Genomic DNA, 27,427 nt, shown 5'->3' with positions numbered 1-27,427 from the left:
TTTGGTGTACTTATGATGGTGAAAATGCTATCTCTTGGCTTTATTGCAACATAGTACTAATGACAACTACCTTGACCACCATATGACATGAATCTGATGTAATCAATGAACAGAGCTGTACCGATAGTAATTCTGCACTGGAATCTGATCTTGTGTGGGTTGGTAAAGTGGTTGGCTTAACCAAGTTAAGTGGTTAATGTTACCACATAAAGGCAGCTCGAGGTGTTTCAATATGATCATTGCTCATAAGTGACATTCACTGTGCATAAATTATTGATGAAAGGTTTTCCTGGAATTTTAGTGTTATTATTTCAAAAACGTATTACTTTACAAGGTTAAAGGATTATTTTTTTAAACGGCTTTGTCATTTTCTGAAACAAGCTATAATCTTTGAACAGGAACACCTTTATTTTGTAGGAACAATTCCTACAAGAAATTGATTTTTAATTGAATATTTGGAGGAAAATGTTTCGGGCACATTCACTGCACATGCAGTAAAATCAATAGTCATCTGACCAAGGTATCGAACAATGTGATGATTTGTCCAACAAATGCAAGGTTCTTTGATTTCAATCCATAGCCCCATTGAATTATTTTCCTTCCTTTGGCTCTGAAAATATCTGTATCGCCTAAGGTAGTGTAACTAACAAATAGTGTGTATGTTGCAAGTCATGCAGCACTTAGCCTACCCCAGAAGTACATTAAAATGAAATAACTGTGATTGATGCTGTGCTGGCTGAGCCTTGAACTGAATCATATGATTTCCACAGGATAACTTCAAAACTTTCATAATCAAAGGGTACTGCAATAAATAATGTCGCTGCATTTGGTGTACTTATGATGGTGAAATTACTCGTCCTTAGCTTTATTGCAACATAGTACTAACGACAACTACCTGTGTCTGCCATGTGCAATTAAATATGGGACTCGGAAGTTGCTGTCAGCCATATCGGTTCCTCAGTAGGCTGTGCTATTAGAGTATTGACTGGTGGAATCTGCATGGACATCACAGCAATGTTCTCAACTTGGGGTCAGGGGCCATAGGTCTCGAGCTAAAGGTAGATGCAAATGCTGGGGCATCTACAGTCAAATGTAATGGATTTTCTATGCCATAATTAGTGATAATTAATCCTAAACCATTATCTTGCTCCAGAAAATTAACGTTAGATGGAAAGAAGAAACTGCAGATGCTGGTTTACACTGAAGATAGACACAAAATGCTTGAGTAACTCAGTGGGACAGGTAGCATCTCTGGAGAGAAGGAATGACTGACGTTTCGGGTCTGTTTGAAGAAGGGTCTTGACCTGAAGCGTCACCCATTCCTTGGTTATTCCAGCATTTTGTGGGGTTTTTTAAGATTGCAGATATTTCCTCTCTTATTGTAGCATAACACTTCTGGTACTTATGAGCATTAATTAGTCTTTGAAAGAAACTTGTTTAAATAAAAAATTTGGAGGCTGAGGTACCATTTAAGCATCTCCCGTTTACACTTCATGCAAAGTGGATCACTTCATACATTTCCACATTAAATTGTATCTGCTATTGTCTCAAGTGTACAAAGCAGACCAGGCATTGCTGCTGGTAATTTGTCTGCAAGTTCAATCCAAAACATGGAAGTATTATCGTTGATTCTTGGTTAATTAAAGAACATGTGTACGGTATTTGTTTTGCTGCACATGATTGTGCCGGTTCCAACTGATCCTCTACTAAATGAAGTGGAAGCCAGTGGGCGCAATCAAGGCTCTTCAGTCGAACATCCCACTCACAACAGTGTAATCTGGTTTATACCACATCTTGTTATTTCATGCAAAGTGGACCACTTCATACTTTTCTACATTACATTTTATCTGTCAGGTGTTTTTCATTTTATCTATCTCACTGTTCCATCATAACCTCTAATTCCATTCACTGTTTACTACTTTCCTCTATTTTGTATTGCCCACTGATACCAGATTCATTCTGCCCATGCACAATTTTCCACCATTTTATATATTCCATGGAGTAGAAATGATACTTGTATCATTCCCAACAGTTGTGTGGTGGACCCCACTGCTTACATTACCAGTTAACACAACCTTTGCTTCTTATTCCTTTGCTAACTTTTCATCAAACTTATCATTAACTTTTTAAATATCACGTACCAAAAAAAAATGATGCTCGATACTTTTTCAAACCTGTCTAGTCCTTGTACCCAATATTCATTGCTCCCTTGTTATCAATCCTTGAATTTCGTAGAGAAAAGAATCTGGCAAGACCGACACAATCTTTCTTCAACAAAACTCTGATGACAATCTCCAAGTGATAATTAATTTTATCCTTAATGTTCACCAGTGGATGTCCTACTACTGGCAATAGGCTGCTCCAAGGCTTATCCCAATGATGGAAAGCATCAAACATCAGTGCATCCAATCTATTTTGCTCATGTCCTTAAAATATGATTGACCAAAACCACTTTGGAACATTATCACTTGAATTTTGACTCAACAAAAAAAAAGATTAAAGCAAGCAACATCTGAAGCTCACTCTGAATTATCATTTTGTCTGAGTTGACTGGTTTGGCGGACTTGTGAAGATGAAGCTTTTTTGAAAATCTCTTAAAACTGTTCAACAAATGTAAATTAGAAGTACATTACTCCCTCCAAGTGTTGCTAATTAACACAAACATTTGATTCAGTGGCTACACTGCAAGGGACCATTGCTGTGTCAGGGGCATGTCCTGAATGTTTGTTCAGTATGTATTGTTTAAGAAAGAACTGCAGATGCTGGGAAAATCAAAGGTAGACAAAAATGCTGGAGGAACTCAGTGGATGAGGCAGCATCTATGGAGAAGGGTCTCGACCAGAAACCTCGCCTATTCCTTCTCTCCATAGATGCTGCCTCACCCGCTGAGTTCCTCCAGAATTTTTGTCTACCTTTAGTATTTATTAATCATTGAGTGTTGTGACGGTAACCAGACGTGGTGCTGACTGACAAGAAGCCGAAGCAAAGAAGTGGAAGACAAATACCTAAATTGAAACTAAGCCGAAATGCCAACTAACCAAAAGGGTGGGACGCCTAAATGCAAACTATCCGAAAGGGCGGGACGCCTCAAAGCCAACTAAAATCGCACACGCACAGGCGCGCGCACACACACACACACACACACACGCACGCATACACACACACACACACACACACACACACACACACACACACACACACACACACACACACACACACACACACACACACACGCATACACACACACACGCACACCACCTTCCTTGATATTATATTAATATTATTCATTCGCTCCTTTTCCCCCAGCCCCTGCTCTATCCACTCACGCATAGCTCCCAACTCGCAAGCGGAGAGGGAGAGAGGGCGGAGCAGAGAGGGGGGAGGGCAAAGCAGAGGTGGAGTGGGGCAGAGAGAGAGCAGGAAGGGGTAGAGTTTTAGGGATGGGGGGGGAGGCACAGTGTCACATGGGAGGGCTGGTTCCCGAACGCAATACTCCCACATTCCGAGCTCCAGCTCCAGGCTACAGCTGCAGGCGCCAGAGTGAGGCTGAGGGAAGAGAGTCTTCAGCTATGATCTTTGGTCTTCGGTCCATGGCTCGACTTGCTTGTTCTTTGTGCGTCACTTTTGAATAAGGGGGGAAGGAGAGAGAGGTGGGGGGCTGGGCTGCGGGCGGGGCGGACGGCTGGCTGAGCGGGGCGCACTGCGAGCTGCCGGCGGCGACCAAAGGACTGCGAGTCGGGGAGGGTGACGTAACTTGCAGCGCGATGAAAACAGTGCGCAGCAGGCCGCGCGGAGCAGACCCATTGTGACGTCATCAGCTTGTTTATTTTCAACGTTTTTACAGAGTTGTGAACATTTTCATAAATAACTCGAGAAATAAAGCATGAATTTTTCAGATAAGACGATTTTGGACCACAGGATAAAACTACAGGAATATGTAAACATTTTACCATATAGCGTTGTTTTTTCGAGCAGATGTGATCACACACACACACACACACACACACACACACACACACACACACACACACACACGCGTGTGATCAGAGTTTTATAATTATAGAGATATTTTATAATAATAATAATAATATTCCAAGTCTCAATTCCAGGAAAGTCAATGTTGTACAGTGAAGATTCAGCAGTAATAAAACGTTGAATATAGTCTGAAAGTAGGGTTGCTGGAAGTTGACATATTTTGACTAATAAAATGCCTTCCAGTGGTTGAAAATTACTTACTAGAAGGCTCAAAGGGCTTGTATTTACTGTGACTTCAAACTATTTTAAATCTTTCCCAATACTACTTGTTAAAAAATTAAGGCGAGGACAGAAAGCTTTGCCTGAGGTAGACGGAAACTGGAGAATATCTGCATCTTCTCTCAGATTTCACTGAGCTTTGATTTTCCATATTTTTTTTAGGTTTGTGACTGTTACAGATATTCAGGGTAAGTTCCGATGAAGCTGTGTCCTCTGTTCTCAAAAAAATGTGTTAACTTGCAACCTACGAGGCAGATTTAGTTGCTCGCTATTCCTGCAGCAGTTCAACAAAGCTTGAAATATATTTTATCCTTCAACTTGAATTATTATAGGCATTAATTTGTGTCTATAAATATCCCACAAAAGTAGGATAATTATGGAAGCCTGACCAGTTGGGTGACAAGTATTGAGATGTCCCCATATATGGCAAGCATTAGATGGAAAATAAATAAGGGTAAAAGATCAGATAACATTTTAAATAGCAAGAGTCTAAAATATCAGGAACATGTCATCCACTTTGAGCTCCTGTATGAATAAGTTGATGGAATGTCCCCTCTATTTTAAATTATGTCTGTTATTTGTGTGAAGTCTGGGAAGAAACTATCAATGAACAATGTCAGTCTGAAGTCGGGTCCCGACCTGAAATGTCGTTTGGTCATTTAGCACCACAGGCACTGCCTTATCCGCTGAGTTCCTCCAGCAGTTTTTTTCAGATTCAGATTCAATTTTTTTATTGTCATTGTGCAGTGTACAGTACAGAGACAACGAAATGCAGTTAGCATCTCCCTAGAAGAGCGACATAGAATATGAGCAATAAATGAGCATCTTGCTCATTAAGCAGTGTGCACTTATTTTAAAGAATGGTGGATCCCACCCGAGACTCGATCAGCAGCTGAAATCCCCATTCATATCCTTATCGTATCTGGGTTCCAATTTCTTTAAATTTCAGTTAATCTAATATTGCATTCTCTGAGTGTGACCATTCACACAATATATCTTCCTTGCACGGATCCAATAGCAAACCAACCTGGATTTGTACAAGACCTTTAATGTGAAAAATTCCTCAAGTATGCATGTCACAGGAATGTAGGGAAAAATTGAAGGAGGATTTGAAAGGGTGATTAAAGGGAATTGGTTTATGGGGCAAGAGATTTATTGAGGGGAATTCAGAGGCTGTCAGTCGCGAGACTGTGAGGCTGCACAAACAACTCAAAGAAGATTAACTCCCTGGACTTTGTCAAGTTCTCTCATGGATTACTGCAGAAGGAGGCCAGAATGGATTTGAGTAAGAGGTGCATGCTCACACTATATGCAGTTTGTAAGTCAGGGCCGAGAGAGGAGCAGTTTTAGGAGTGGAACTGTTCTCAAAACCCTGGTGGCCACAGTCTAAACTAATGTCTCAATAGCTGGCATATGGTAGGGCATATCGATACACTCGTCTTTGGTGAATCATTATTTTGTCCTGCATCAGAGTATGTCGGTGAATGTTATGTACTATCTGTGACTTTGCTATCATGGATGAACAATCGTCAGTGAAAGCAAGTTGAGATGAGAGGGTTGGCTGTTTAGTGCAGTGCTAATTGTGAGGGAAGCTAAGGACATGAATGTGTGATATGGCTCCTGGTTCATGGTTGGTGGCTGTTGGGTGAGGGTGTGAAGGATGTGTGGTTAACTGAGTAGTGTCTAAGGGCAATGTTGTATGTTTGAAGATGCAGATAATGAATGTAAATATGGCTTGAACAGGCACATAAAGAAAGACATGCAGAAAGTGAACTAGACTTGTGAAATGGTAGCAATTCGCAAGAGAGGATTCAGTATTTCAAAGAAAGAATCAATGGAAAGAAGACCTCTCGTAATGACAGCAATGGTGATGCCTTTCTGCTCCGGCTTGTGAGGTAACATTATTGGCATTGACTAAAGTTGTTATGTTATCTGGAAGGCTTCCAGCATCACCATGGCTGTAGTTACGAGAGGTCGTCGTTCTATTGATTCTTTCTTTAGAAATACTGAATCCTCTCTTGTGAATTGTTACCATTCACAAGTCTAGTTTACTTCCTGCATGTCTTTGTGCCTGTTCAAGCCATATTGTGGTTCTCCTCTAAGGGGTTTGGACCACCTTCAAGCAGTGCAGATGAGCACTAGACCCTGAGTAATAGTAGAACCTGTGGCCAATCTCAACACCATTACCAAAGGCTGCATGCAGAAATATTTATAATGTGCAGGCAGAATTAATTTGGTAAGCTTTAGTTTGGTTTAGTTTATTATTATCACGTGCACCAAGGCACAGTGAAAAGATTTTTTTGTTACGTGCTATGCAGTCAGTGAATAGACTATACATGATTGCAATCCAGTCGTCCATAGTGGACAGATACCGGATAAAGGGTATAACGTTTAGTGCAAAATAAAGTCTGATTAAAGATAGTTCGAAAGTCTTCCATGTGGTAGATGGAAGGTCAGGATCGCTCTCTAGTTGGTGAGAGAACAGTTCAGATGCCTGGTAAAAGCTGGGAAGAAATTTCATGAATCCGGAGGTATTCGTTTTCAAACCCTGCTTCACAACCAGTAGGTATATTTTTCAAGTAAAATCAGTCATTAAAAAAAAAAAGAAGAAAAATCCCAATGTTTCATTGAGATGCCATTCTACCTTTATGGGAGCTATTCAGTGTAGCTTCTACTTTTAAAAAACAAATTTTAAAATGCGTCCATTAAAAAAAGAGATATTTTCAAATATGTTGATCTTGACTTGTACCAATGTCAGAAAGGGTAGTCAGATTTCTGTTTATTATTCCTGGTTGCTTCTAAAAATTGTCCAGCCTGCATTTATTACATTTATTACATTACATTTATTCCGCAAGATGAGACTTATTATAAGTATACTTTATATTGCTTGTCTAATTTTATTCTTGCTCTGTTTAGTTGTGGTAGTGGCCACACAAGAGAGAGAAGATAGTAATAAGAGTATTAAATATATGGAATTCAATATATGCATTCTTTCCAGGCTTACCTTTATTAAGCCCTTCAAATAAAATGAACCTACTTTAATCTCATTTATGACACTCGATAAACACTCCCATAACTAAGTCTATAATAGGAAATCTCAGTACAATTGCTTCTGTGTTCGCTGTTGTATAATATGATTTGTCAAATTGGAACCTATATTTCCAATCACAGTTAGATAGTTAAAAAAAAAACGATAGGACTTCCTGGATGATATCAACATCATTGGTGACAAAGAGAGCAATTTAAAAAAAATTGTTATCATTACTAGAACAAATATGTAGCCTCAGTAATAACTACAAATCATAACTTCTATGACTTTAATTTTAATTTCATTGTTTCAATCTCAGTTATCAAATTCCATTCATAGTATGCAGAGGGATGTGAGCAGCATGTATTAATCTTTGATTTTGTTTTATCTCACTAATGATGAAAATGTAAGTATTAGCCAAAAACTTGTGTACGTTGGATTTCAATGGTACTCCATTGTCACGTACCTAGGCACAGTCAAATGTTTTATTTTGCAGACAGTTCAGGAAAAATCTCTCTACACTTAATCTCATTAATCATACTTGGGCACATAGTGTAAGAATAGCAGAATACAATGAGACAGTACACAAAAGTCGCCACGTTTCCGGGACCATCTTGGACCCTGCAAATTTAGAGTTGGAAAAAATGCTAGTGTCTCAACTTGGCCTGGAAGGCATGTTGTCCTGGCGACGTTATTAGGATGAGGTTGCAGGGGTTGGCCTGGCCTGGCCAAGGGATGTTGTCTATGCCGCTGCAGGCCACGCCTGAACTGCGAGTTCTGCCATTTGGAGTGGCGCCTGATTGGGTCGGGGTCGAGGGGGGGGGGGGTGAATCACCCCGTGTGTGGGTGGGGGTCCGGTGCCGGTGCAGTGACTCTGGGTGGGCGGAGGGACCCGATTGTCCCCAACTCTGCTGCAGCTGATGGGGACGTTGCCGGGTTTTGTGTCCCCGTGTGTCCGCTGCCCGGAGCCGCAGCCCCGCTCCACCCGGCCCCGCGTGGGGCGCTGCTGACCCACATCCCGTCACAGTGCGGCCGCACAGGGGGAGACGAGGCAGAAGGCGGCTGTGGGCGGACAGCGCTGACCCCGGGGGCAGAGTTGGGGCTGTCCCGAAGGATCCGCTCCTTCCACTGCTTATACCGGGTGTCTGAGTGTTCCTTGGTGCTTGGGTTCATAGCTCTCAGTCACCCTCCAGCCCCGAGCGGTCGTGGGCCGGGACTTGCCCTCAATCCGCTGGCACGCTGCTCTTTCGCAAGCCAATCACGAAAAACATTTGTATCTTCTTTCTGTCCGTGAGCAGTAGTGATGTTTGTAGTTTTTACTAGGTAGGAACGTACGTGTTGCGTGTGTGTGTGTGGTACTGCAGAAGGGTTGAACGACTCCGTGCATCACGCCTTTTGACCTTATGACCTTCCGTGCAACCCCCCTTTTTAAATGAAGCCCCCCCCCCCTGTCGCGGGGCATTGTCATGTCACTTTGGAAGCGGGTTGGAAGATTTTCCGTTTAACAACTTGATTTTGGGTATTTTTAAAATGCTGTAATGGGAAATATGGGTGGAAAAGCGATGGGAAGATGTTTATCACCACCACGGGAAAAATGTGAGTAGGATGTGTGAAAATGGGAAGTCTGTGGCCTAGCGTTTGGAAAAAGATAGGAAAACCAGATTGACACAGAGACACATCGTGGGCACAAACAAGATGAAGACTTTTAGTTATATAGAGAAGACGCTTGTAGACCATGTTATTTTGTGGTATTAAAATGTAAATTGATCATAAGTCACACAGCATCCCTCATGGGAGAGACTAATGACGTAGCTGAGATATTTGTCCTTGGCTGCTTGCAATAGCTGTTCATTTTTTCCTCCTTCCACCATTTGAGTCTGGTTCAAGGGGAAAAAAAATTGGAAGCTAAATACAATGTGTAGCTGCTGCCATATTTAAACATTTACTGGGATGAATCCCTGGGCATAGATCTTCAAAGCAGATGCAACTTGTCTGAGCCAACATAGCATATGCTTCACGCAATAGCAAAGGAAGAAAGTTGTTCCATTTATATTTTCCCTATAACTAATCAAGGACCATTTGAAAATGTTCCATAGCATTCATTTGAAAGTTTTTGAAATGTATCCATTATAAAGTTGGGAACCTGGCAGCCATTTTCATAAACAACCATGATGCATAAATAACATCGTGGTAACCAAATAGTTGTGTTTCAGTTAACGTTTGAAAAATATAGCCTATAATTGTAGAAAATACTATGTCCAACCACTACTTAGCACTCTAGGACTTTCAAAATTCATGATTTGGCGTTGATGTGTGTAATGTTAAAAGTAATGATGAAAACAATGTCATTACGTCAATTTAAGTCATAAAACTATGGGTGATTTGCAATTAGCCCATTCACCCAGAAAGGTAAGGGAGATAATTGTGTTTTCTGGTGACGTAGACAATCCATTCATATGCTTTAACTGCACCAGTTGATTGCAGATGATTGAATCAATAGTCAAGTGTTTTATTGTCATGTGTCCCAGATAGAACAATGAAATTCTTAAGCCCCTGTCCCACTTTCACGACCTAATTCACGACCTCTGCTGAGTTTGCCCTTGACTCGTACTCGCAGCATGGTTGTCACGAGGACGTAGGTAGGTCGTAGGTACTCGTGGCATCAAGTAGGTCGGGGCGTTTTTTCTAGCCTGATGAAAAATGTCCATGGATAAAAAAGGTCATGAATTATGTCGTGAAAGTGGGACAGGGGATTTACTTGCTGCAGCACAACAGAATATGTAAACATAGTACACTGTAAACAATATAATGAACAAGAGAGAGAAAAAAAGTTCAGTACATGTACACACGCACACGTACACACCCCCCCCTCCCCCACCCCAATTCAGAAAGTATTCAGACCCCTTCACATTTTGTTACGTTACAGCCTTATTCTAAATTGGATTAAATTATTTTCTTTTTTTATCATCAATCTACACACAATATCCCATAAAATAAAAAAGCAAAAACGGGTGTTTAGAAATTTTTGCTCAGTATTTAAAAAGAAATGGCTGAAATATCACATTTACATAAGTATTTCGACCCTTTACTCAGTACTTGGTTGAGGCACCTTTGGCAGCGATTACAGCCTCAAGTCTTCTTGGGTATGACGCTATAAGCTTGGCACACCTGTATTTGAGTCATTTCTCCCATTCTTCTCTGCAGATCCTCTCAAGCTCTGTCAGGTTGGATGGGGAGCGTCGATGCACAGCTATTTTCAGGTCCCTCCAGAGATGTTTGATTGGGTTCAAGTTCGGGCTCTGGCTGGGCCACTCAAGGACATTCACAGACTTGTCACGAAGCCACTCCTGCAGTCTTGGCGTTGTGATTAGGGTCATTGTCCTGTCTGAGGTCCAGAACGCTCTGGACCAGGTTTTCATGAAGGATCTCTCCATACTTTGTTCCGTTCATTTTTCCCTCGATCCTGACTAGTCTCCCAGTTCCTGCCGCTGAAAAACATCCCCACAGCATGATGCTGCCACCACCATGCTTCACCGTAGGTATGGTATTGGCCAGGTGATGAGCGGTGCCTGGTTTCCTCCAGACGTGACGCTTGGCATTCAGGCCAAAGAGTTCAATCTTGGTTTCATCAGACTAGAGAATTGTGCTTCTCATGGTCTGAGAGTCCTTTCAGTGCCTTTTGGCAAACTACAAGCGGGCTGTCACGTGCCTTTTACTGAGGATTGGCTTCCGTCTGGCCACTCTACCGTAAAGGCCTGATTGGTGGTGTGCTGCAGATATAGTTGTCCTTCTGGAAGGTTCTCCCATCTCCACAGAGGAACTCTGGAGCTCTGTCAGAGTGACCATCTCCCTGACCAAGGCCCTCCTCCCCCAATTGCTCAGTTTTGCCAGGCGGCCAGCTCTATGAAGCGCCGTTTCATTTTCGAAAGTTTCAGCCTTTAAAAGTTCTTCCATTTAAGAATGACGGAGGCCACTGTGCTCTTCGGGACCTGCAATGCTGCAGAAATTGTTTTATACCCTTCCCCAGATATATGTCTTGACACAATCCTGTCTCGGAGGACTACGGTCAATTCTTTCGTCTTCATGGCTTGGTTTTTGCTCTGACATGCACAGTCAACTGTGGGACCGTATATAGACTGGTGTGTGCCTTTCCAAATCCTGTCCAATCAATTTAATTTACCACTGGTGGACTCCAATCAAGTTGGAGAAACATCTCAAGGATAATCAATGGAAACAGGTGAACCTCTGCTCAATTTTGAGTGTCATAGCAAAGGTTCTGAATATTTATGTAAATGTGATATTTCAGTTATTTATTTTTAATTACTTTGCAAAAATTTCTAAACACCTGTTTTCGCTTCTTCATTCTCAAAGGTTCAAAGGTTGATTTATTGTCACATACACCTAGATGTAGTGAAATTCTTTTTGCCAATGCAGCACATTAAAAAAGGAATACAAACATAACAATAATAAATAGCTTTAACATAAAAAAAATCCCCCCACAATGGTTCCCATTATGGGGGAAGGCACAAAGTCCAGTCCCATCCCCAATGTCCACCCATAGTCGGGCCTATTGAGGCCTCCACAGTTGCCTCTACAGAGGCACGATGTTCCAAGCCGTCCTCGCCGGGTGATGATGTTCCGGCGTCGGGAGAGTCCTCCCAGCGGCCTGGGAACCCTGGAACGGCCGCCTCCCTACTCGAGACCGTGGCTTCCGGAGCCGACAAGGCCGCGCCGAATGGAGCTCAACTGGCGATCTCATCGAGAGATCCCAGGCTCCCGGTGTAAAGTTCAGCGCCGCCGCCCGCAGCTCCGCGATGTTTTTAACGCCGTCCCAGCTCACCGGAGTTCCAGCGCGGCGACCCAGGCAAGGCACCGCCCGCCCCGCAATGGCGCTCCAGCGCTGCACCGCCGTCCTCACACCCGCAGCTCCGCCGCCGCCGATGCCGCGGCCGCCGATGCCGAGGCTCCGGACGGCTCCGGACGGCCCCGTCGCTCCTCGGACCCGCAGCTCTGCAGCCGCCGCTGCCGCCAATGCCGAGGCTCCGGGCGGTCCCCTCAGGAAATGCCGCTCCAGGCCCGCTGGTAGGCCACGAGGACGGGTCGAAAGTGCAGCCCGGAGAAAAGCTGCATCTCCGACCAGGTAGGGACCCTGTAAATTAGTTTCCCCCTTCCCCCCCCCCTCCCCACACATATAAAAGCTAGAACTCCTTAAAAACAAAACACTAAACTAACTAAAAATAAGAAAAAATAAATGAAAAACAGACAGCTGCAGGCTAGGCAGCCATACCCCCTACAGGTCGGCGCCAATAATTCTGGGGTATTATGTGTAGATTGATGGGAAAAAAAAGAATTTAATCCATTTTAAAATAAGGCTGTAACGTAACAATATGGAAAAAGTGAAGGAGTCTGAATACTTTCAGAATGCACTGTATATACTAAATGAATCCGTTTGATTAGCTATTTTGGGATGCCAGGACGTTTATCAAAACCAGGTGTGAATGCACTTTCTTTCTCATTGTGACTACACTTGAAACCAGTAATTATTATTCTTGAAGGGTATTTAAATCGAGGAGAAATAAACATCAAGATGTGTAAAAAAACAAAACAAGTATTTTTAATCTCAGACACAGCACTTTTGGAACAGCCTTTTTAACCAGCTTTTAATTCACTTCTGACTTAATTCTGTTGGCTTTGGTGTTTGTTACTTATAAAGCTGCTTTTATGCTCTGTTCATCCTAATCCGTCTAACATAATTAGATTCCACTCATTTTGATGTAATTTGGCAACCAAATAAAAAGGAACTACTTGTTTGTTAAGTATACTATTGGCAAAACATCCGAAGACTTTTGATTGAATGTGTGCTCATCGAATTTCTTCTGTAATGCATTAAATTAATGTGGGGAGGACCCAGATTATGTGCACACTGATGGGAATTTTGAGCTGCTTATTCGTCCTGTATAATAACAACACTCTCAGTTGCATTTGTTTCTGTTGCTCAATTTGACACTAATGCACTGTAAATTTAGGAAGCACGTTAAAAGTAGCACATGGAGGGATTTCAATCCAAGGTCATGGTGTAATATTTGAAGTTGTGCATTCAGAGTGTGAATTTAGAATCGGCCTCGGCTGTATCAAGGGTTAGTAAAGATAGTTTAGTTTAGAGATACAGTGTGAAGCAAGCCCTTCAACCCACCGAGTCTGTATCGTCCAGAGATCACCCACACACTAGTACAGAAATCAATTAACTTGAAACTGGAGCACCTGGAGAAAACCCACGCGATCATGGGGAGAACATACCAAATGCGTACAGACAGCATCCATGGTCTGGATCAAACTTGGGTTTCTGGCGCTGTGAGGCAGCAACTCCCACTGCGCCACCATAGGAAGTCCATAGGAAGAATGGAGAGCTTTTCTAGTTCAAAGCCTTTGTTACGAAATAGTCCTAAAAGTACTTAAACTGAAACGATGAGCACCTATTTTAGTAAATCTGATCAGTGATACTTTGGCAATGGGTCAGGCATTATTTCTTTTTTAATTGCAAAACAGATCGAGTTGCAATTATTTTTATCTCGCCTTCAGTCATTTTTTGAATGAAATAATTATGTGGGAAAATTAATGAGATTTATGAGCCATTCTCCAACAGCTAGGCATCTTTGATTTTGCTGATTTTTCAAATGAATGTCAGTCAGTCTGAAACAGGATCCCATTGTGTTAAACGTGAAGAGTCGGTGTGGTGGTGTCAGCAGGGACAGTGAGATCCAGATGGTGCCTTAAATGACGTAATTCTTGACTGGTGAAGTCTTAGTGACAGATATCACCAATGTGCAATATAAGCAGAAATGCTGGAAACATTCAGCGGGTCAGACAAGCATTTGTGGAAAGAGAAGCCAAGAGTTAACTATTCATGTCAAAGACTATTGTGATTCTGGATGATGAGAACAAGCTTTACAATGTCTGAAGAAGGGTCTCAACTCGAAACGTCACCCATTCCTTCCCTCCAGGGATGCTGCCTGTCCCGCTGAGTTACTCCAGCATTTTGTGTCTATCTTTGATTTAAACCAGCGTCTGCAGTTCCATCCTACGCACCTTTGCTACTTGTTACTCATTACTAAGCACCAGCTGGCAAGGACCACTCTGCCAAGGGTGATGGTGGGGGCAGATACAATGCGGGCTTTTACGTAGGCATGTGGAGGTTAATTTATCTTGCCGTTGTGTTCGGCACAGACATTGTAGGCTAAAGGGCTGGTGCTGATGTTGCACTTTTCTATGTTTTCATGTTTTGTTTTACAGAAACTGGATGATTTCCATTAAAAAAAAAAGTTCCTGTACTTTTGGTTAAAAAAATGTAAAAGAAAGGAGTTGGGTCTGCATTGCGAAATGGAGGCTGTTTCAAACGTGTGAAATAACGTGTGTATGAAGGACAGTTGTATTTGAAGTTAAGAGGAGAGAAGAATACAAATATGTTTATTCTGACTTTTTAGGTGTTCAAGTCTGATTGCCTTTTAGAAGAGAAACTGCCTTGTAATATGTTTTGCCCAAATCATGCTTGCATAATAATTACAACTCTGCATGCTGAACTAGATCAGGTGGTTATATTTCATCTGGCCTCTCATCACTCAACATATCAGCAGTTTACTGAGTTGGGGGATAAAGGTTATTCACAGTTTGAATTATTTCCAATTTTTCGTCATCTTACCTTGCTTCCTTCCCTTCCAAAGGTATCACTTGTACCTCTTGGCATCGTTTTACTGTTTGTATTTTGATATCTTACCTGTGTGATTGTTAACATGCGAGTCCCAACAATGAAGCTTTCTCCCAGCATTTAGTTTGATTTCTTATCAACAAGGTGGTGGTCGCCATAGTGATGATATCCCTTTGAAACCTAATAAAACAAGAACATTGTAATTTGAACGTTCTGAAATTCAACCTTGACGTTTTATTCTTTTTCTCAAACAAGCGCTATATGTTTGGAACGTTTAGACGGGATTCTGACTTGGAGTCTTTCGGTCGTTATTCCTGTGGATGGTGGCTGGGTGCCAATGGCTCCTCAGCCCAGCACAAACACCAAATGTCCAAACCTGTGGTTCCTCTCGTACTGAGCAGGATTAATATTGCAACACGTAATCAGCAAGAGTCGGTTAGATAACCAGCTGATTTTTACAGTCTGTAGAATGGTCCCGATCCGAGCCTTCGCCTATCCATGTTCTCCAGAGAAGCTGCTTGATCCACTTTTACTCCAGCACTTAGTGTCTTTTTTTGAGTGGTGAATCTCTGGAACTCTCTGCCACAGAAGGTAGTTGAGGCCAGTTAATTGGCTATATTTAAGAGGGAGTTAGATTTGGCCCTTGTGGCTAAAGGGATGAGGGGGTATAGAGATAAGGCAGGTACAGGATACTGTTGGATGATCAGTCATGATCATATTGAATGGCGGTGCAGGCTCGAAGGGCCGAATGGCCTACTCCTGCACCTATTTTCTATGTTTCTATGTTTTGCAAACTTGTGTCTGCAGTTCCTTTTCTCTACTAGTGATTTTTATTTGCCTTCCCCTGCTCTGGGTCTTGGAGCTCTGTACAAATCTAACCAGGTTATCTAATTTGATACATCGTGAGAATTGAAAACCTTCCCAACATGTGGTTGTACTGCACGCTGTCAGAAAGCTGTGAATAGGACTAGGGGGGATTTTGATACCCTCGGGTATTGATCTGCAGACAAAGTTTCATAGGAAACCTCCATTCCTGACTGTCAGCGAAGCACTTTGAAATTTGATTGCAAACTGCCTGATGAACAATTTGAATTTTTCCAGGTGCTTAAAGCTCAGAATTTTAGTTCAATTCAAATGCAAACTTTAAATGTGTTAGAGCACATTGCATTAATAATCCCTTAACAGCTGGCCCCGAGTGGGCCTAATTACCTTGTAATAGTTTTGTGAAACGCCAGATGCTCAAGAAATAAAGCATCCCTATTTTGCAGTGGGTTTAAATTATGTTTTATTATCAGCTCGCTTGTTCCTGCATCTATATCACAAACTGCTGCCATTCCAAAACGCGTCTAAACAAAATACCTGAAAATTTGAAAGATAATTTGTTTGGAGATAATAACCAGAGATTATAGCCTACATTGTTGCTTTTAAAATGACCTCTGGCAAGATAATAGCAAAAATGCCTTGCGCATGTGAATGAATTTCAGTGAATTAATAGTGCTTGTTGGAAAGAAATAAAACGTCAAGGTTGAATTTCAGAGCGTTGAAATTACAACATACTTTTTTATTGGGTTTCAAAGGGAAATCATCACTATGACGACCACTACCTTGCTGATAAAGAATGTACAAACTACATTAATTTTCATCTGTCAACATCTCGCAAAACAGCTACCTTGAGAATATAATTAAGCCCTCGGGGTGTCACTGTGGATAAGATTCTTCACTGATAAGGAAGTAATTTGATCTGCAGGTGACGCTTTAACTTACACTAGTTTTTTTTAGGTTGGCTGTGTTGTATTTCCTGTACAGTGGTAAGTGATTTGTCCGTGGCATTTACGTTCTTGTTCTTCAGGCAGGCCATTTGCTTGCTGTGTAATGGCAAGTGTGGACATTGGGCAAATTGGTTTGTGTTTACTGCAGCTATCAACCTTAACCAGGCATTTAGCTATGTACTGAAACATTATGGAACAAATCGGCACATTAATTATTTTAATATATTTTAAGTTGTCAATGTTTCTCAGTAAGATGAGATGTATATTTGTGGTCTGAGCCACATTATTTTTATTACTATACGTTATGCAAGTTGATAAACAAAGACAGCCTTATAAAGCTGTGGTAGGAAAAACCTGTCACATTCCTGTTTGATATTCCAATTACAGATTTCCCTTGGATTTGCTCCTTGAAGAATAGTTTATCTCTGATGTAATTTAATTTGGACATAGTTGCTTTTTCTTTTGTTAACCATCAAATTCACTCAGGTATTTACAGTTCACATTGAGTGAAACTTCACCAATGTATTGCTGTGGATGGAATTCACTTCTCTCTGATTATTCAATCGCCTTGTGTAACGTTGCCATAACCACAGAGGACATGAACAGGTAATGTCTGGAAGGAAATGTTAATGGCCATTCTGATTGCGGCAGTGATTGTGAGCAGGCTGTAATTTTAACAGCTGAAGAGAGTTTGTAAATATTTGTGTATATATGGAAAGCAAAGGGTTTCCTTTCTCTCCACACTTGGTTTTAAAAACAAATCCATTCTGATTTATTTCTTAAGTACAATAAACTGGACTTTATTAATGGATCCACATTATGTTGTACTTAGTGAATTGTAGTACTTTCATTGTCATCTCTGATATTTCCGTGCTCAGTTGCACCATTTTCAAGGTTTTGTGTAAAAAAAGAATTTAAATTTCAGTTCAATATAAAGTTATTAATTATAGATCGAGGTCTGGGGTAACGTGACAAACGTAAGATTAACACATTGAAAATCTTCCATGTTTAATGCATGTAATAAATGTATGATATCGTCCCAATCCAATGATCTTGTTCCCAATTTACTAATTGCTGAGGTATTTTCCAAGTCAAGTCAACTTTATTTGTCACATACACATACAAGATGTGCAGTGAAATGAAAGTGGCAATGCCTGCGGATTGTGCAAAAACTACAGAACAACAAAGAACAAAACAGAACATAACAGAACGAGAATTTACATTTTAGAAAAATAAAAAGACACAACACAACAATAAATTAGTTCCTGGTGAGATAAGAGTTTACAGTCCCGATGGCCTGTGGGAAGAAACTCTGTCTCATCCTCTCTTGTTTTCGCAGCGTGACAGGGGAGGCATTTGCCTGACCGAAGCAGCCGGAACGGTCCATTGTTGGGGTGGTAGGGGTCCTTCATGATCTTGCTGGCTCTAGATCTGCACCTCCTGGTGTATAGGTCCTGCAGGGGGGTGAGTTATTCCAATAGTGCGTTTGGCCGAATGCACCATTCTCTGCAGAACCTTCCTGTCCTGGGCAGAGCTGTTCCCAAACCAGATTGTGATGTTGCCGGACAAGTTGCTTTCTACAGCCCCAGAGTAGAAGGATTGAAGGATCCTCAGCGAGACTGAATTTCCTAAGCTGCCTGAGATGGTAAAGGCGCTGCCTTGCCTTCCTCACCAGTGCGGCAGTGTGTGTTGTCCATGTGAGATCCTCTGTGATGTGGACTCTCAGGTATTTGAAGCTGTTCACTCTATCCACAGTAGTCCCATTTATATCCAATGGCATGTATGTCCTTGGTTGTTGAGCCCTTCTAAAGTCCACAATCGGCTCCTTCAGCCCCAGTCCCACTTGGGAAACCTGAACGGAAACCTCTGGTGACCTTGCCCGCGACCCAAGGTTTCCATGAGGTCGCCGGAGGTTTTGGTCACTCTCCCTAATGGTCGAAAGTGGTTTCCGCGTGGTCGAGGCTTCATCGAGGCCATGCTTTTTTTTCAACATGTTTAAAACCGGCCTCGATTAAAAATAGGTTGCCATTTGGTCAAAGCCAGTGGAGTGGGGTCGCTATTTACTTACAGGCAGTCGAAGGCCATCTCCTAGGCTGACCGGCCATTTTGTTTGGCTCATTGGAGTTTCACGACCTAGAAGACCCACCCGGGGAGGGTCGAATGGACGGCATTAGATAGTCAGATGCTCCAGGTCCGGCGAGCGAGGAACGAGAAAGCGTCTTAATATTCCTAGAGTTGCACCAGTTATTGTTGGTCATGAAGCAAACTCCTCCACCCTTTGATTTCCCGGATTCTTCCGCTCTGTCCGCACGGAAAACAGAGAAGGAATCGGTTGGGCAGATTACTTGATCCTGCACCAGCGGGGTCAGCCATGCCTCAGTCAGACAGAAGATGGTGCAGTCTCTTGTGTCCCGCTGGAATCGAATCCTCGCCCTGAGGTCATCCATCTTGTTCTCCAGGGACTGGACGTTAGCCAGAAGGATGCTGGGCAGAGGTGGACGGAAGGCTTGGGCTCTTAGCCTATTCCGAATCCCCCCCGCTTACCTTGATGTTTTCTCTGGCTTTTTCCCGGAGCCGCGCTCCCATTGTTGTTGCCGCGGCGCGCTCTTGTGATCTCTGCCGGCCACGCTGGATCTGTGAGTAAAGTGTCTAAAAAGCCTTGGGTTAGTCTAAAGTTTAAGTTTAACAGTGTTTTTCGATTGTACATTGTTAGTGCTGATGTGTTAGTTGCAAGAAATAAGTTTAAAATAAACATACTGGTTGGAAAAACGAACAATCTCAGCGGAGCTACCATGACGGCGACTGGACCCGGCCGCTCCATCTTGTCATTTTGAGGGAACCCCATGTAAATCTTTCTCTTGAGGTGAATAAAATGGCTGTCAACACCCATCATTATGTGCATTCTAGTTGGACAGCAAACTTCAGTGAAGGGTGAGGTGTGACAAAATATGAAAACAAATATATTGTTGTCTGGGACGTTCTACTTTACCAATAGCTGCATGATAATATCTCAGTGCTGCAATGTGTGACATGTTGTACTTAAACAATTGATGTGCACTCATGTCCCACAAAATGTCAGGATATGGCCATTCCAATGTAGGCAGTGTTTCAACAGTGACTGATTCATCCCCATAACTTTGCTGGCAAGTGTCTACATTTAAAATGATGCTGGATGGGAAGAGTAAGCAATTTACCGGCACCAGCAAGCCCTCGCTTTGACTCTCCCCCGCAGCTCCACGCCTCGCTCACCCAGACCTGCAATGGCCTCCAACTTTTCTTAATTCTACGGCCGATCCACGCCCTCAACAAACACTTTTATGCATACATTAGCAGTCTGAAGCAGAGTCTCGACCTGAAACATCTCCTATTCATTTTCTTCAGAGATGCTGACTGATCCGCAGAGTTACTCCAGCTTTTTGTGTCTAACTTAAGCAATTTTCAAGATGGGAAATGTTGAAAAATGATGGTACACAAAAAAGCTGGAGAAACTCAGCGGGTGCAGCAGCATCTATGGAGCGAAGGAAATAGGCAACGTTTCGGGCCGAAACCCTTCTTCAGTTGAAAAATGATGGTTGTGTCTGACATCCTTCTTAGCCTTGTGGGTGTAAAAAGCATAATGCTGAATATTGTGTAGCCCAGGAAGAAGAAATGGACATCCAAAATATCTGTGCAAAGTGTGTCTGCTCTGTGGATCTTGCAAATAAACTTTTGTGTCAACATTTCCTGTGGAGCGTTTTCTCAGTTTGGTCAGGTTGTTCCACTATGATTGAAGAAATGTAACTTTGGGCTCTTCACATCATGATCTCTGGACTAAGACAGCCCATGAGTTTCTGCAGCTGTGTTTCATCCTCTAATGATTTGTTTTGTTTAAAATTCTGGAGATCTTCGGTCTAATTCCCCTTGCAATCTCTGTGTTCTAAGAACATCTCAAGATTCCCCAGATTATTCGCAAAACTAAAGTTCTTCAACTATGGAACATTTTAATAAATAATTTCTGCACCTTCCCCAAAGCATTCACATCTTCCCAAAGTGTACTGCCATGAACTGGCACAGCTGTGGCTGAAACAATGTTTTATAGAGATTATTTGTGATATTTTCACTCCAATACTCCATCTCATATAATCCTCAGGATTCCATAAGCCATCTCCAAACTATTTTATCAACCTGCCCAGCGACCTTCAACGGACTATGAATATATTCCCAGATCTTTCTATTTTTGATGTACTCATCAAAATTGTGCCCTCTGCCTTATAATTGGGTTTTCTCATTTCTCCTAACAAAACCTAACTTTTCACCAATAAATCTTGCCTATCTTCCTACGTTTCTATGAAATCTGTTGCTGTGTTCCTTACTGGCAACTTGTTGGATGGACCTCTGTGTTTCAGCTTAGTCTCAGAAGCTGAGCTTGAACGGAAGTGTCAGGTTTAATGAAACAAGATTCGGCTGACTACTGTTTAAGATTATGCTCACTTTTGCTGATTCATACTTCTACCATTGAACCTGAAGTACTTTTTTTCCCCAAGTTGGGCTACTTTTTTCTTCATTAGAGCTGAATACTTGTATTTAAATGTGAAATATTCACAAATCTGAAACTCATTAATCACATCTGATATGCCTGCCAGCACAAGACAGAAACATTTTTTGAACTCCACCCCCTTAAATAAATCTGTGGAAGCTCCTGGGGTGTAAGAAATTGCAGAGAGGATCATCTGAAGGTTGATGTGGTATAGAAAAAAACAGTTTTTTTTTTGCCGTGGCTCCAGTCACTAATCCGGTAACTCACTAACTTGGCAAAGATATGGGGAATTAAAATAATGCTGTTAAATTAATGAAATGCAAGGCTGACCCAGATATTCCGATGCACACGAGCTTATTATTGTGGAGATTCAGAAGTTAGAAGCTTTTATGGAGGCGTTGGCCTCTGTGATGTGGAGGCATTGGATTATTACTTGAAACTTGAGCGCTCCAGCACCACATCAATGGATATTTTTAAAGCAGAGATGGACAAATTCTTGATTTGTATGTGTGTCAGATGGTTATGGGGAGAAGGCAGGAGAATGGGGTTAGGAGTGAGAGATAGATAGATCAGCCATGATTGGATGGCGGAGCAGACTTGATGGGCCAGTCTAATTCTGCTCCTATCACTTATAACCTTATTACAACCTTCAGACTGTGGAGCTGCAGCATTTACTCATTTGAATAATCATAGCAAGCAGGAGGCTGAGAAACGGGACCAATACAGAAGCATTAGGAACATCTCTGTGCGTTGTCCCCAAAGGGACTATCTCCTCCCCAAGATGTTACTCTGATACTCTAGGATAACACAGTCAATGTTGTTTTGTTAATTCGGGATATAAAGTTATTCTATGTAAACATACTTGAGCAAAATAAAAGAACTGCACTATAGGGGACTAGGGCATATAGGAAGGGAAGAGAAAAATCAAGAAAGCAATAGTTATGGGGGGGACACGAGAAACTACAAATGCTGAAATCTTGAGTAACTCACTGCCGGAGGAACACGTTCGGTCTGAAGAAGCGTCTCGACCTGAAACTTTATCTGCCCATTTTCCTCTGCAGATGCTGCCTGACCCACTGAGTTCCTCCAGCAGTTTGATTTTCTTTTTTACAGTAGTCATAGGGGATGGTACATGTCAAGATAGGTGTTTGCAGGGATCATTCTGGGTTGATTTGCAGCGTCCCGTATGCTAGGATTAAGGATATCACAAAACAGCTGCAAACAAATCTGGAGATGGAGGGTCGTGGTCCATGTCAGTATCAGTTAAGTAGATAGATAAAGGACAGGCAGCATCTGGGTTACGTTTCTTGTCCTGAAACAGTCTCGACCCGAAACATCACCCATTCCTTCTCTCCAGAGATGCTGCCTGGCCTGCCGAGTTATTCCTGCATTTTGTGTCTACGGTGTAAACCAGCATCTGCAATTCATTCCTACATAGATAGAAAAAGTGCTGGCTTGAAGACTTAGGGAAGAGCTCAAAGCAGGACGTCAAAGGGGATATTTGTAGAACCAGTGAAATAAATGAGTGCAGGAGGGAAATGTGGAGCTAGGGTCTCAACCCAAAACGTCACCTATTCCTTTTCTCCAGAGATGTTGCCTGACCTGCTGAGTTACGCATTTTCGGCGACTATAGGTGACCAGGCTGTCGCTACATGGTCACCGGGGTGTCGCCTGTATGGTCGTGAGTAGTCTCCTCAGTCGCCCAAAGAATCATAACTTTTTTTTCTGGTCGCCGCTGGATTTTGTAATGTTCAAAACATTTCGGCGACAGTTGGCTTGACGCCAATGAGCGTAGCTTGACTTCCCCTGACGTAGGTGCTGCCGTATGTTGTCGCCAGGATGGTGTAGGTTGTTGCCAGTGCTGACCGGTGAATTCTATTTGCAACTACCTACATTAACCGGCGACAGGTACCGGCGACTGAATTGTCTTACCTAGTCGTAGCTTGTCGTGGGTGGACGTAGGTTTTCGTAGATGTGGTTGTAGGTGGATGTCCTAATGGGTCGCCGGTTGTCGGTAGCTTGACGTCGACTTAGGTGGTAGGTTGTTGTGGACATTGTCGTAGTGGGGGTCCAGTCGCCGTTTTTTCGGCGACCTGCTACGACTATGACAGTCGTCGGTAGTCGCCGAAATAATCGCCTAAGTGGGACAGGCCCATTACTCCAGTTTTTTGTGTCTATTTTCAACCTCACAGGAATGTTTGCTGATACAATGGGTGGCTTGGACAATCGGTGGCCTGTAGGAGGTTTTGCACCAGCAGTTAGCACCATGGGTTACTGCATAAAATTCACCCATGATTTAACCACAATACACAAAACACCCTTGGGACTTTGATGCTAGATTAGCAGATATTTTGTACGATTGGAGATTACTTTTATTAATATCCTAACACTTATTATCACTTAAAAAATATTTTGTACATTATAATAAACTATTCAAGCTGTTGAGTTTCGAGAGAGTGAGGGAAATAAAGGGCCTGTCCCATGATGCGAGTTTACCCTAGAGCTCTCCCGAGTTTAAAAAAAAATCAAACTCGTGGCAAGTACGTAGAATGTACGTAGCGGGTATGTCAGAGCTCTTGGATGGCTCGTAACGCTAACGGCAGGTACTCGGGAAACGCGGAAACTCGTGAAGTTTTTTACACAGTGTGAAACATTTCCAAGAGTAAAAAAATACTCGTGATGAAGTACCACGAGTTTGATTTTTTTTAAACTCGGGAGAGCTTTTGGGTAAACTCGCATCATGGGACAGGCCCTTTGAGCTCAATAAATTTAAAGGAGTGCTGGAAACGGGCCCGGTGAGTTTAAAGAGCATGTGAGAAATGGAGCTACAGTGAGTTAAAAGGAAACATGGTAAATGGGATCCAGGTGAGTTTAAAGGAAATCCTTGACAAAGAACCTGTTGAATTTAAAGAATGAGTGGGATGAGCCAGATGTTGAATCATTCGGACTTCTGAATAACAAGATGGCATATTCTTAGAGTTTTACTGCAGATACTTTTGGGAAGCAGACAGCGTCCTTGATTCCCTCCTTGTGCAGTTCAGCGACGAGCCCCGCCTTCAACTTGAAAAGCAAACAAATTGTCGGTGCTGGAAATATAAAATTAAAGATAGAAATGATGGAAACGCTCAGCAAGGAGGGCAAGAACTGAGGAGAAAGGAGCTCCCAGTGCAGGGCAGATTTCTGAAGGTTGCACATCTCCCACCAAATGTTCCTAACTGATAGTGCTGGAATCTAATCCTATCGAGTCATAAATGCCATGCTACTTCCCAATTGCAGAGAGTTGTGGATGTAGCTCAGTCCGAACATTAGTTTAGTTTATTGTCACATGTACGGAGTGTACAGTGAAACGTTTTATGTCGCCGGCTATCCAGTCAGTGAAAAGACTATGCATGATTACAATCAAGCCATCCACAGTGTATAGATACAGGGTAAAGAGTGGAACGTTTAGTGCAAGATAAAGTCCAGTAATATCTGATTAAAGATAGTTCGGTCTCCAATGAGGTGGATGGGAGGTCAGGACTGCTATCTAGTTGTTGAAAAGACGGCTCAGTTTCCTGATAACAGCCGGGGAAAAATCTGGAGGTATGCATTTTCAAACTACTGCACCTTTTGCCTGATGGAAGAGGGGAGAAGAGTGAGTGACCGGGGTGAAACTGATTATGCTGGTGGCCTTGCCGAGGCAACGTAAGGTGTAGATGGAATGGAGGTTGGAAGAGAGGCCGGTTTGCCTGATGATCTGGATACATCCATAACTCTCTGCAATTTCCTGGTCTTGGTCCTCCCAATCCATGCTGTGATGCATCCCAATAAAATGCTTTCTACGGCACATTGTAAAAGTTGGTGCGAGTTGTTGGGGACATGCCAAATTTCCTAAGCCTTCTAAAGCCCCTGTCCCACTTAGGAGACCTAAACAGCTACATCTGGTGACCTCGCCCGCCACCCAAAAAAAAATCAAGGTCGAGGTGACCTGCAACCTCCGACCACCTCCCACACATATGTTGAAAACCTTCCTCCACTATGAAGAAAACCGGCTTCGACTAGACCTGCGACAAAAAAATTATCGATTTTTAAAACAGTAATCTATTTTTAGTCCAGGCCGGTTTTAATCATGATGAAAAAATAGCAGCAACTTAGATGAAGCCTCTACCACGTGGAAACCACTTTCGACCATTAGGGAGAGTGACCAAAACCTCCAGTGACCTCATGGAAACGTTGGGTGGCGGGCAAGGTCACCAGAGGTTGCTGTTTAGGTCTCCTAAGTGGGACAGGGGCTTTAGGAAGCAGAGATGTTGATGTGCTGTCTTGGCCATTGCTTCGATGTGGTAAGTCCTGAACAAGACAAATTGGTGATATTTATTCCCAAGAACTCGGAGCTTTCAACTATATCTACTTCAGTGCCAGCAATGTATAGTGGGGCGTGAGTCCCGCTTTCTTCCTGAAGCCGATCGCAATCTGCTTTGTCTTACTGACGTTGTTGTCTTGGCACCAGGTTACGAGGTTCTCGATCTCCGTCCTGTACTTCATCTCATCATTATTTTACATCTGATCCACTGTGGTGGTGTCGTCTGCGAATTTGTAAATTGAGTTGCATTGACTACATCTATAATTAACGCTCCCTCTGAAAAGCAGCCAACATAATCAAAGACTTGACCCACCATGATCATTCCTCCTTCTCCCTGGTCCTGTTGAGTAAAATGTACAGAAACCTGAAAGCACACATCACCAGACTAAGGAACAGCTTCCTCCCCAATGTGATGGGTGTTAGAGCGGTCTTTCCATAAGCTAGGGTTGGGTACTGTCCGATTCACCTCTACACCATAGCGGACATTGGACTTTGTTCATGGAACCGTTGCACTTCAATGCCGAGAACTATATTCTGCACACTGTGTCTTCTCCTTTGCTCTACCTATTGTATTTGAGTTTGACTTGATTGTATTTATGCGCAGTGTTATCTGATCTGATTAGATAGCATGCAAAACAAAGCTGTTCACTGTATCTGGAACATATGACATGACAAAAAGAAACCAAAACCTAAAAATATTTTCAGTTGTAATATGACCAGAGGTTCATTTTATAATGTGCTTCTTAATTTATCGATGTGAAATAATACACCACAGTCCAAATAAGGAATAATTATGAAAATATACATCCCTTGAAACTGTAATTGGGATTTTTTTGTTTCTACGATGCGTAATTAAAACTCTGCTGCTGATGCTCCGATGCTAACTTTGTTAACTGTTCTCAGAACATGGGGAAAGCTGCTTATATTTACATCCAAGTACATGATCAACTAATGTGCAAAACTTTTCTTGTGCCTATATAAAAGCCTGCTCAATGAATGGAGGAGTCATTCTAGATCACATAATGATGTATTTATGTTCCCCTTCCTGAAGGTTTTATGATTAGACAGCAACCGACACTTAATTGCACAAAAGACCATTTTTCACTGGCACTGGTCAGATTATATTACGAGCTTCCTCAGGGAAGCAGATATCATTCCAATTAGTGAATAGATTTATTTTTATTGTAAAGAGCCACAATACCATTATTTTCAGTGCTACTATAAAATCTATGTGGAAACTACTCAGCAGGGGAAATGACTTAATATGGCCACGTGGTATGAATAGGAACAGTGCACACTGGCTTTGAATTGACTCCATATCTAGCCAGCCTGCATTTTCACCAGCATAATAAAATTAACATCATCTTTTTCATAATAACTTTAATCAAAAGAGAGAAATTATCCTTATTTTTTTGCTTGAAGATAGACACACAATGCTGGAGTAACTCAGCGGGACAGGCAGCATCTCTGGAGAGAAGAAATGATTAACGTTTCTGGCCGAGATTATTTTGTATCTTGGCTGTGCCTGTGGCCCCACATCCTCCCGGGAGCATTGGGATCGTGTGTACAAACGGTGAAATCACTGAAGGAAAATAATATTTTTTTAAATCAGTGTTAGATGGACTGGAAAATGCTGTGCATCTCCCAGTACAATTGATCCACCATTGATCGACTACAGATGAAAGTATTTGTCTTTTGCTTCAAATAATACGCATAACGCTGTACGTGACATTCTAGGCAACACTACTTTCATTCCCCTTTCTCCACTCTCTTCCCCATTCCCCCAAATTGGCTAGGCCACTTCTTACAAGAGGCC

The 27,427-nt window shown here is 42.3% G+C and overlaps 1 protein-coding gene and 1 long non-coding RNA gene across 13 annotated transcripts in view; both read left to right on the top strand.

Annotated features, from left to right (window-relative positions):
• The window catches only part of dmd (dystrophin), a 1,663,772-nt gene that overhangs the window by 233,039 nt on the left and 1,403,306 nt on the right, over window positions 1-27,427 (top strand). The gene's annotated exons all lie outside the window — the stretch shown is intronic.
• On the top strand, window positions 483-10,831 carry LOC116980717. Its single transcript, XR_004414048.1, has 3 exons — window positions 483-494; window positions 5,442-5,444; window positions 10,694-10,831. It is a non-coding gene; the product is annotated as an uncharacterized LOC116980717 (long non-coding RNA).

This window comes from Amblyraja radiata, chromosome 14 (genome assembly GCF_010909765.2).
Source record: "Amblyraja radiata isolate CabotCenter1 chromosome 14, sAmbRad1.1.pri, whole genome shotgun sequence".
Classification (NCBI taxonomy): domain Eukaryota; kingdom Metazoa; phylum Chordata; class Chondrichthyes; order Rajiformes; family Rajidae; genus Amblyraja; species Amblyraja radiata.
Note: the sequence above shows the minus strand (reverse complement) of the source record. Positions and strands in the feature narration are given on the sequence as shown.